A 12330-nucleotide genomic window follows, 5' to 3' on the forward strand; every position below is an offset into this window, starting at 1 on the left:
CCCAGCTGGCAGATAGCCCCAGGGGTCAGCCTGACAGCCTGGGGCTGCTCTTCCTGGCTTACTGTTCTGTGGAGGGGCTGGCAGGGGCACAAGGGAGCTTCAGTGAGGAAGCTAGGCAGCAGGAATGCCCCACTCTTGTGCCCCAGCTAGCCCCTACAACATCTACACATGCACCGGTGCAGTTTTTTACTCCACAGCAGGATAGCACTTGTATTTACTCCCCTGTGTTGTATTTACTATACTAATACTCTAGTATTTACAAGTACTATCCTGCTGTGGAGTAAAAAACTGCAGGAGGGCATGTGTAGATGCTGGAGGGGCTAGCTGGGGCACAAGGGTGAGAGACTCTTCTGTCTCAACAAAAATGTCATTGTCATGCAAACCAATGTGAAACAGTATGGTAGTTAGCAATCCACACAGAGATACTATAAGAATGCAGTTACCATATTATAAAAGAAAGTGGTGCACATTCTGTTGAATAAATCTTTGATTAAAAAGTGCATGAAGTCTAGTACCATGCTTGTTCTTTCTGCTATTTTTGCCACTAATGGTAATAATCCCCCTAAAGAAAGAATCTAGTCTTCTTTGAGATCAATACTGCAGTTACACATTATGTCTGGGTCAAGTCATAAAGCATTTAGAATATGTTTCCCCTTTCTTTTTTATACAGGGGCTTGCTGCATGTCACTGACCCATGATTAATTCTATTCTGGTTCTGAAGACAATTGATGAATTCTACGGAGAAGCTGCATCTGAAATGTCAAATCTACAGGTTGTGGGCTAGCTGCTCAAATAGAGGACTCTGCTCAAGATCCATAGCTTCCACATGACCTGAAAGCAAGCTTTGGGCAATAGGCAAGAAAAGAAAAACTGGGATAGTAGCATCTTGCAAGAAATAAAGCGTGCTCCTAACAATGACATCTATTTCTGCCACTTTCAGATCCTTACCCCAGTGCTTCCCAAAATGATTCCAGATTTCATTTGGGGAAAGGGAAGGGAAGGGGACAGGAGAAGAGAAGAGAAGTAGCTAATGGGCTCTAGAGGTACCATAACTGGTAAAATGGTTTTTCCGGTCTCTGACTCAATTGGACTGTTACTAAAAAATTATGAAGCTATGACAATAATAATAAATTAATAGGGGAACAGGACATTCAGAAATGAAAATTTAGATTTTCAAGGGGGCTTAGGCACCATTTAAAAAACAGGGAGGAGGAAACTAGAATTAGCACAACACACACTTGTCTGCACATTATTGTAACTATTTTCGGTAAGTGGCTATTCAATACCAAATGCCCAAACACTCTGGGTTCACGTCACATTATATAAAACCAGCAGCATCTAGTATGGGATACCTGGCAGCAAATTTTCCTCATTGAATAATAATAAACAAAACAATCACATTTATAATTTTATTATTATAACAAATACACTAACAAATGCACATCAAACTAAAAATGAAAGCCTTATGAAGAAAAATGTTAAAATTCAAAATTATATGTATATACATATTGCTTCTTGTTAGTGAATAAGCTACTAACTAGCTACACGACTCTACGTACTCCTTATATTATAAGTCCAGTTCACAACAGATTAAATCTACCTTCTATGGAGCCTCTGGATCGATACATCGAACATTCTTGTGTCACTTCTGGCTTTTAGCTGGCATTCAGAGCAGGAGCCAGAAGTCACAAAGCCCTGATCAGTCAATGTTTTCAATAGGACAGTCCATTACAGCCTTCTTGACCCTGTTCCTGTTCAGAGTTTTTGAGGCCAACTCTGCACACACTCCCAGTGTAGGAGACACATTTATACTTTTTTTTCTTTCAGCATCTTAAATTGTATCAAATAAACTATCTGCCAATGCACCAAAAAAAAAAATCTAGCCTTACTTGTAACTAGCTCCTTGTTCATTCTTCCTTCTGCTGTTGTGGCAAACATAAAAACTAAACAACCATGACAAGGGGTGGGTGGTATTATTTCTATGTCAAACTTGCCACTGGCAAAGCAAGACATTTGAAAAATAATGCCTTGGTAAACCACTGGAAGTCATTACAATTTTTCCATTTTGTTACTATTATTTAAATAACTCCTCAGATTAGGTTTTATATTCCTAAATTGTCCACTAACAAGTGCACGTTATGAATTGTATTTAGCACAACAGGAGCTCTAAATGACCTTGGGTCCAGATGACTCATCAGATACTGCAGAGTCTAATTTTTTTCAAGTGAACTTTACTAGGTGTACATCCCAAGTGTGGCTGTGCTAGAAACATTGCAACTAATTGTTGTTATTTATTACTGCATACAATTCTTGGTTAACACTACAGAGGCTCAGAGCTTTTACATACATTTTTTCATGAACAATGAATGCTCCCATCAGGAACCAAAGCTCTTTACTCCTCCTTCTCAGACTCATTTATGAATCAGATAGTAACTAAAATACATAATAGAACTTTTCTGCAATGGGCTGCTCTTGAAAGCATATTCAGTCTTTTTTCCCTGTAGAGACTCAGTTCTCTTTTATTTCTTTTGCTGTTTTGCTGAATATCTGTATTTTCCAAATAGAGCCAACCAACTATAACAGTTAGGAGAGCTTCAGGGTCCCATCTACTGCCAGCTACTGTTGTCCCATCTCTGCCAGCCCAGGGATGGTTGTAATCTAGTGTTATGGTCCACCCTGGTGATAGGGAGGGCCTGCAACCTTTATCACAGGACAAAGTTTCACCCATCCATCATACAAGTTACAGTAAGACAACCAGCAATAGTGAGTGGGTTTGCCTATTCTATTAGGATGATTATACTGCATCTATCAAGAGTTAACTGTCTCCTTTCTTTTTCTTGTGATATCTAGCCAATGACAGTCAGAGATGGGACAATAGTAACAGCTAGAGGAACTACCTACATCATCTAGCAGGGAAAAATTGAAAATCTTCTCCTTTCTTAACACGTATTTTAATAGTTTACAATGTTAACAGATATTTAAACAAAATGTGACCAGAACAAGGGTGTGTGTGTGTGTGTGTGTGTGTGTATTTAATGCATTATGATTTTAGGAATGCTATTAAAACAATGACCCTATTGCCATAAAGCCTTATCATTATAAAAAAATACAGGAACAATGGAGAGAGCAAAACACAAATATTTGCCTAGAATACCCCAAAGAAAGAAAGTAACTTTATAAATGTATTTTAAAATTCCAGCACAGAACTGTGCATGCGCTCTTAACAGCACAAAGGCTAAGGATAGCATTTAAGACTTTCATAGATTTCATAGATTTCATAGACAGTAGGGCTGGAAGGGACCTCGGGAGATCATCGAGTCCAGCCCCCTGCCCAAAAGGCAGGAAGTCAGCTGGGGTCATAGGATCCCAGCAAGATAAGCATCCAATTTACTCTTGAAGGTGTTCAATGTAGGTGCTTGAACCACCTCCGCTGGCAGACTGTTCCAGACCTTGGGGGCTCGGACAGTAAAGAAATTCTTCCTTATGTCCAGCTTGAAACGGTCTTGCAGGAGTTTGTGACCGTTTGACCTCGTCATCCCTTGGGGCGCTCTGGTGAACAAACGTTCCCCCAGATCCTGGTGGTCACCCCGATAAACTTATAGGTGGCCATCAGATCACCCCTGAGACTGCGCTTTTCCAGGCTAAAGAGTCCCATGGCTCTCAGCCTGTCATCGTCAGATCTGTTTTCCTGACCTCTGATCATGCGCGTGGCTCTCCTCTGGACTCTCTCAAGCTTCTCCACATCCTTTTTGAATTATGGAGCCCAAAACTAGATGCAGTACTCCGGCTGCGGCCTCACCAAGGCCGAGTACAAGGGGAGAATGACATCCCGGGATTTGCTCGAGAAGCATCTATGGGTGCAAGCCAGCGTTTTGGTCACTTTACTAGCCGCAGCATTGCATTGCAGGCTCGTGTTCATCTTGTGGTCAGTGATGACCCCCAAGTCTCTTTCTTCTATAGTGCTATCCAATGTAGCACTGCCAAGCCTATAAGGTGCTGCAGGTTTTTCCTCCCAAGGTGGATAATCTTGCATTTTTCAGTGTTAAACACCATCAGGTTCTCATCTGCCCATTTGCTGAGCTTGTCCAGGTCAGCCTGGATCACCCGCTTATCTTCTGGCGTGGATGCTTTGCCTCAAAGTTTGGTGTCATCGGCGAACTTGGCCAGTCCACTCCTGACTTAACTTTTTAATTTTGTTTTGTGGGTAGAAAATGCATAGCTGATCCTAAATTTAGTAATCATCCCCAAAAGGGGGGGAGGGGAGACAACCCCCTCTCCCTGGAAATGTGTTAATGGATCATTTTCAAACTTCTCCAAACAAGAATTAATTTCTTTGACTATTAATAATTAGATGACATACTTTCACAGAGAAGTAAAACAAAATCCACATAAGGACTGTTATTAATCTGTAGACTTGTGAAATTGTGAAATTTTAGAAATAATTTTAAAAAATAACCTTTCTATATACTGAATGTTAAGTATGTTTCAGTAGCTATGGAACTATTGATATTTTCCAGTTTGAATGAACTACAGTGGATTTACATTTGTTCATTTTTGTAATTATTGGTATTTAAAGTATACCAAGACTGCCAGTTTGTAACTGTGCATGTATGTGTGTGCATATTTACGTGGGAGAGTGTATGTCACTTTAAAATGCACAAAGCAAACACCAGTTCTTTCTAAACACAGTGGTTACTGTGAGCATATAAAATACTATCTAAGGTACCTATATTTAAAACAAGCTTATTATTGAACAACACTGAGGTTTTAATGAGTTGTAAATGAATTAACCTTTTGTTTGAAAAGAAAATACCTTTTGGAAAATAGGTGTTTTATATTTTAAAGAAAGGTGTTACAAGGGGCTGCAGAATTATTTTTCAAAACCAACTTTAATGCTGGTATATCCGATCAACTTTTCAACTTTAATTACATGTTTTTAACAGTTGTTTGTTTTTTTATGTAAATTTCCTAGATTTTAAAAGCACAAAGCATTTTATGTCTTGTGCAAATATATTCACTACTACCCTTCCAATAATCATTACGGTTTGAGCCTATGACCTTCCACATGGTAGCCCAGATCTCTTCTGTGCAACATCTATTTGGGTAAATTACAGCTGGCAGTGAGAATAACTTGTCACCTAAATGGAACAGACACATCAGCACTTCTTTCCTTCTGCACAGAAAATGGGTTACCCCAAAGGCATAAATTGAGATACGCATCTCCCTAAAAAATATAAAACTTTTCTTAAAAATAAGACTCTTTCTTCTTCTTCATTCTTCAATGATAGTCTGACTGTCAGAGACAAATAAGCATGGATTTAGTGAACACATGGTTGACAAAAAGAGACGTTTCCTAAGCAACATAACCATGTTAATGCAACTTAAATCCCTGCTCCTTATGTTGCTCTACTGCTTAGCCTTCTGGAAATGAAGTTTTTTATGATGCATATGAATTTTGCTTTGGTCTTAAAATCAAGTTAATATAAAAGGAAAAATATTGCAGCTAATATTCAGAAGTTACAGGTGATGCTTGTTCACTGAACCCCAAATATGTTTCTGACAGATGAGAATGTCTTCTTTAAGTCACTTAATTCATAGGGTATCAGTACTCAATATGTTATTGTACTGTTTCTATCTAATGTATTCTCATTTCATAAAATGTGTTAAAAATTCTTTTCATTCACAAGAATAAACAGGGACTTTGTCTTTTAAGCATATGATTCAAAACAGAATCAAATTCATAAATTGGGTGCCAAGAGATAGTTATCTTGTTTTTAATCTTCCTAAAACTACTTTTATCAGATAGAATAAAAAATTATGATGAGTAGAACTTCTAAAAGGTTCCTCAGAACTGTATAAACCAATTTCAACCCTCTGAGACAGTTTTCCTTCATCTCATAGCAGTGTATTTTTGGGACTGGGGTTTGTTTTTGGGTTGTGGGTTGTTTTGTATGTTTGTTTTTCAATATCTTGACAGGTGAAGAAGCCTACATTTACAAATAAAAAGATTATATTGTTGAAGTTGGAACTACAAATGCATTAATTAGATCAGGGCGAACGTCATTACTGAAAGAGGAATGGCTATGTATGGTGTGTTGTGAAACAGTGCATGTGTCACAATACGGTCACCCCAGGGATGGCTGTGATGTCCTTAGGGCACCATGACCATGCCAGCCTCGTCCTATGGGCAACTATTAGTCTTTCCTCCCAAATCTTGCTGGATTAATGATGAATTGGGAAACTACTCTTGAGTTGCTGCTCAGTCACAGTCCTGACAGGCTCCTCTAAACTCTGTGGGTTGTTGGGTCCCAGACTCAGGAGGTGCCTTACGGTACCTTCAAGCCTTATGGACTAGATGCACAGTTCCAGCACCTCCCCTTTACCATGCCCCATGCCTCATAGGTGGTATTTAAACATTGTCCCTATTTTAATGAGGCTTCAGTCTAACTCGGCCTCCTGGTCATCACTGGGCCCTTAGCCCCTGTAGCTGTACCCTCTCCAGTGCTGGGCTCACTGCAACACTGTCTCTGTCTTCTCTCTGCAGGTGGGGTCTACACCATAGTGTGCCCCCTATGAGGCGCCTCCTCCTCCCTAATATCCTCAGTCCAGTCCACTAGTATAAAAACAACAACATAAATATAAGCCCCTGGGCTATAACGTAATACAAGTAATGCAAACCACACCCTGACTCTTTGAGACCCCAAACTGCTCCTTGAGTATTGAGGTCCTCCCAGCCCTGGATACCTTGTAGACTCCTGGAGCCCCATTAGCCTTAAAAATAGTCTATCTGGCAGCTACAGCATTCCTGGGTAGTTCTTCCCTGCAAGAGCTCCTTCCCCTGGGCAGCTGGCCAGACAGCTAACCCCTGCTGGCTTCAGCTCTGTGGCTTATATGTGTCCAGAGCCCTGTCTCTTCTGGTCACCTGACCAGGTACAGATGCAGGCTAATTCCCCCTATTAGCTTGCTGCCATGGCAACCTGCAGCTCTGTCTAGCTCCTCAGGCTCTCTGGCCAGGCAGTTTCTGCCCTTAAAGGAGCAGGCACACCTTTGTGCTCTGAGACAACATGACATACCTGAGAGGCAAGATACAAAGATGGCCTTATGTCCCTTTTCCAGATTTTCCTGATCTTGAGGCCAGGTCAGCCCATAGTTGGTATACAGCTCCTCTGAGACACTCTAGTCAGTAATGACTTTCAAAGAGCAATTAAGTAGGCCAGGGAGTATGGGACTACTGATGTGTTCTGTTAGTGCCCTGTCATGCTCTTTTCTAGCCCAAGGTTAAAAGGAAAACATGCCATAGGTCTGTCTATGTTGGCCCAATTCTAGCATACCTAGAATGACTGGCAATGGTGTAATACAGATAAACAGATATAATACCACTTGGGTTTTTTTAAATGTTTTGTTAACAGCTGCTAGTTTAACATGCAAACCAAGATTTTATTCATGGAAGTCAATTGGTTTCTTCTGTTAAGATTGCATTAAGTAACCTAATATATAAATGTGAGAAAAATGAGCTACAAATCCCAAACTGAAACCTGATCCTAGGGTGATATAATTGTTATTGTTCTCCTGAAATCTATACAACTGTGATCATTTATACTACCTAAGTATCTACTCATTAATGTTTTGCCCTTATCTGCTTTCTACTCATTTTGCTAATGCAGCACATGCTTGTGCATGGAGTGCCCCCCATGCCCTTTAGTTTTGCTGTGCATAATTATTGACAGGAGGCTTACAGATTAACTTGTGCAGCCAGCTCCTATTCTGTTCCTCTACCCACAATGTACTGTTTCTATTGTTTGCATTTTAAGCTAACCAAAATGTACCTTGGGGAACCATTTTTTCAGGTATGTTAGTTAAGTGTTATACATTAACTTCACTATAACTAACATATAACATCAGAGTATTTCAAGATTATACAAGTACTCCTAGAGAAATGGTAGCATCTAAATTAGTGAAACTTCAGAGTGGGTGGCAATTTGACTTCAGAGTACTGCATCATAGACATTTATCAAGGCAGCGGAGTCCTTGGGCCAGTGCTGTTCAACATCTTCATTAGTGACCTGGACGAGGGTGTGGAGAGCACCCTGTTCAAGTTCGCTGATGACACCAAGCTGTGGGGTAAAGTGAATACACCGGCATGTAGGGACTACATCCAGGCAGACCTGGATAGGTTAGAGAAGTGGGCGGATCTGAACAGGATGTGGTTCAACAAGGACAAGTGCAGAGTGCTGCACCTGGGGAGGGGGAACCAGCGTTATGGTTATAGGTTAGGGGCTGACCCTCTTAGCAGCACAGAGGCAGAGAGGGATCTTGGAGTCAGGATTGACTCCAGGATGAATAAGAGTCGCCAATGCGATGAAGCAATAGGCAGAGCCAACCGTACCCTGTCCTGCATCAACAGGGGCATCACTAACAGGTCCAGAGAGGTCTTGCTCCCCCTCTATGCGGCACTGGTTAGGCCACAGCTGGAGTACTGTGTCCAGTTCTGGGCGCCGCACTTCAAGAGGGATGTGGAGAGGGTCTAGAGGAGGGCCACTCATATGGTTGAGTGCCTCCATGGCCAGCCCTATGAGGAGAGGCTGAGAGACCTGAATCTCTTCAATCTCCGCAAGAGGAGACTGAGGGGGGATCTTGTGGCTGCCTACAACCTTATCAGGGGCCAGCAACAGGGACTCAGGGAAAATCCGTTCAGCAGGGCCCCCCTTGGAGTCACCAGGAACAATGGCCACAAGCTGAGGCAGGATAGGTTTAGGTTAGATATTAGGAAGATATTAAGAACGAGCTTTCTCTCATGCATGGATGACCTCTACCTGACTCAAGAAGCCTATGGGCCAATGAGAGGCAAAGCGCTGCTTGACCTGGTACTGGCTACGGGGGACGACCTAATCGGTGACCTAGTGATTGATGGGAAGTTGCGTGACAGCGACCATGAGCTGATCACCTTCACCATCCGCTGTAAAGCTGGCAAGTCAGTCAGCAACACAGAAGTCCTTGACTTCAGAAAAGCCGACTTTGATAAGCTCAAGAGGCTAGTCAGTCAGGCCCTCAGGGACCATGACCCCAGGGAGATGGGAGTTCAAGAAGAGTGGTTGCTTCTCAAGGAAGCGATTCTCAGTGCACAAGCTAAATCTATTCCAACATGGAGGAAAGGCAGCAAGAGGGCACACCAGCCCCCCTGGCTCTCCAGAGACCTAGCGGACCTACTGTGGCTAAAAAGGAAAGCCTACAAAGGATGGAGGATGGGATTCACCTCCAAGGAGGATTATTCTGCACTGGTCCGGTCCTGCAGGGAGCAAACCAGGAAAGCCAAGGCTGCAACTGAACTCCAACTAGCTTCAAGCATCAAGGACAAAAAAAAGTCCTTTTTCAGATCTGTGGGGAGCCGGAGGAAAAGCAAGGGCAACGTTGGGCCCCTGCTAAACCAGATGGGGCAACTGACAACTGACGCCCAGGAAAAAGCCAACCTATTAAATAGGTACTTTGCATCAGTCTTTCATCAGTCACACGGGATGCCCATGCCTGCTATGGCACAGGGAAATCTGGGTGAGGGGGATCCCCTACCCTCCATCAATGCTGACCTCATGAAGGAACACCTTGAGAAGCTGGATACCTTCAAGTCAGCCGGCCCTGATAATCTGCACCCCAGGGTACTCAAGGAGCTGGCAAGCGTCACAGCCCAGCCCCTGGCACGGATCTTTGAAAACTCCTGGTGCTCTGGTGTAGTGCCCGAAGACTGGAGGAAGGCCAGTGTGGTGCCGATATTCAAGAAAGGGAGGAGAGTGGATCCGACTAACTACAGGCCCATTAGCCTGACTTCTATCCTGGGGAAGATCTTAGAAAAGTTTATTAAGGAAGCCATCCTTGATGGACTGGCCCAGGCTAACATTCTAAGGGATAGCCAGCACGGGTTTGTTGCGGGTAGGTTTTGTTTGACCAATCTCATTTCCTTCTATGACTAGGTGACCTATCACCTGTACAAGGGAGAAGAGATTGATGTCATATATCTTGACTTCAAAAAAGCTTTTGATCTGGTATCCCATGATCACTTCTTGGCCAAACTGGCCAGTTGTGGCCTTGGCTCCACCACGATCCGCTGGCTGGGAAATTGGCTTCATGGTCAGACCCAGAGGGTTGTAATTGATGGCAGTCATTCATCATGGTGCCCTGTGACCAGTGGGGTCCCTCAAGGCTGTGTCCTGGGACCCATACTGTTCAACATCTCCATTAATGATGTGGACATTGGAGTCAGGAGTGGACTGGCCAAGTTCGCTGATGACACCAAACTTTGGGGCAAAGCATCCACGCCAGAAGATAAGCGGGTGATCCAGGCTGACCTGGACAAGCTCAGCAAATGGGCAGACGAGAACCTCATGGTGTTTAACACCAAAAAATGCAAGGTTCTCCACCTTGGGAGGAAAAACCTGCAGCATCCTTATAGGCTCGGCAGTGCTACGTTGGTTAGCACTACAGAAGAAAAAGACTTGGGGGTCATCACTGACCACAAGATGAACATGAGCCTGCAATGCCATGCTGCGGCTAGTAAAGCGACCAAAATGCTGGTGTGCATCCATAGATGCTTCTCGAGCAAATCCCGGGACGTCATTCTCCCCTTGTACTCGGCCTTGGTGAGGCCGCAGCCGGAGTACTGCATCTAGTTTTGGGCTCCATAATTCAAAAAGGATGTGGAGAAGCTTGAGAGAGTCCAGAGGAGAGCCACGCGCATGATCAGAGGTCAGGAAAACAGATCTGACGATGACAGGCTGAGAGCCATGGGAGTCTTTTTCCCGGAAACGCGTAGGCTCAGGGGTGATCTGATGGCCACCTATAAGTTTATCAGGGGTGACCACCAGGATCTGGGGGAACGTTTGTTCACCAGAGCGCCCCAAGGGATGACTAGGTTGAATGGTCACAAACTCCTGCAAGACCGTTTCAGGCTGGACATAAGGAAGAATTTCTTTACTGTCCGAGCCCCCAAGGTTTGGAACAGTCTGCCAGCGGAAGTGGTTCAAGCACCTACATTGAACACCTTCAAGAGCAAATTGGATGCTTATCTTGCTGGGATCCTATGACCCCAGCTGACTTCCTGTCCTTTGGGCAGGGGGCTGGACTCGATGATCTCCCGAGGTCCCTTCCAGCCCTAATGTCTATGAAATCTATGAAATCTATGAACAACTACTTAACTGTAACGGTGGCCAGAGCCTGGAATAGACTTCCCAGAGAGGTATGCTCTCACCTTCCCTGGAAATCTTCAAGAGGAGACTGGATAGGCACCTGGCTGGGGTCTTATGATCCCTCCCACCCCCAGTGCTCCTTCCTGCCCATGGCAGGGGGTCGGACTAGATGATCTGTCTAGGTCTCTTCTGACTCATTGATTCTATGATTCTATGATCAAAGGAAAAAGTAGGTCTAGACAAACTCTCTAAAGAAATAATCTTGTAATGGCCAAACTAAGACAACTGAACTGATATTAAAAGGAATATCAAGAAAGTAGAAAGAATCAAGAAAAAGCATAAGTCTAAAGAGCAACTTTTTCAGCCCAGTTGGGTTGTGGCTTTTACAAAAGTTGTTTGACATCTAGAAGATGTCTGACGGTTATGTCTATAGATTGTAAGTAAAATATTAGTTTAGGGACAAAAAAAAAATCTGCTTGTCATCTGCATTTCAGTGGTAGCTCAATCTCATGATACTGACAAATATATGAGAGGGAACAAATAGAGACAAATAATAATAAACCATCCATGAAAAAAGCAGTGTAGGAGAAGTATGGGCCTTTGTCCTGAGGCAGACTGTGAAGTACAGCTCTTAGTGGCAATACTTTTAACTAACTTTAAAATGTGGAAAACAAGTGGCATAGGCAGAGAATACAGGAACTCCATTTGTAGTTCAAATTGCCCTAGGCATGGAGAGTTACCTTGGACAAAGCCCTAGAAGATGTGCTGTAGATGATAATTTCTGTCAGCATTTATGAATAATTTTTAATTGTGTCTCTTTTTCCTCATACTGTTCTGCTGATTGCAGTATTTTACTTTCACAGAACAAAAAAAAAATGGAAATGTAAAGAAGGAGGAGGAAAGGAGGAACTCTTGCCATTGTAGGAGAACAGGCTAACTATCGTAATAGAACATCATTTTAATATCAGGGATTACTTTGCCCTTGCAATTGTGTGTCATAATTCACAAATAGTATTTAGGCTTTAAAAACTGGTACATCTCTAAATACCTTTATTTTTACAACCATGGTAAAATACACTGCTAATCAGAGATTTGATGCAAGATCAAATCCCACTTATCTGTTTTGGTGGTCTGATTTGTTTCCAGTGGGTATAAA

The sequence above is a fragment of the Crocodylus siamensis genome, chromosome 5 (assembly GCF_052110815.1).
Source record: "Crocodylus siamensis isolate JL-2025a chromosome 5, ASM5211081v1, whole genome shotgun sequence".
Taxonomy (NCBI): Eukaryota; Metazoa; Chordata; order Crocodylia; family Crocodylidae; genus Crocodylus; species Crocodylus siamensis.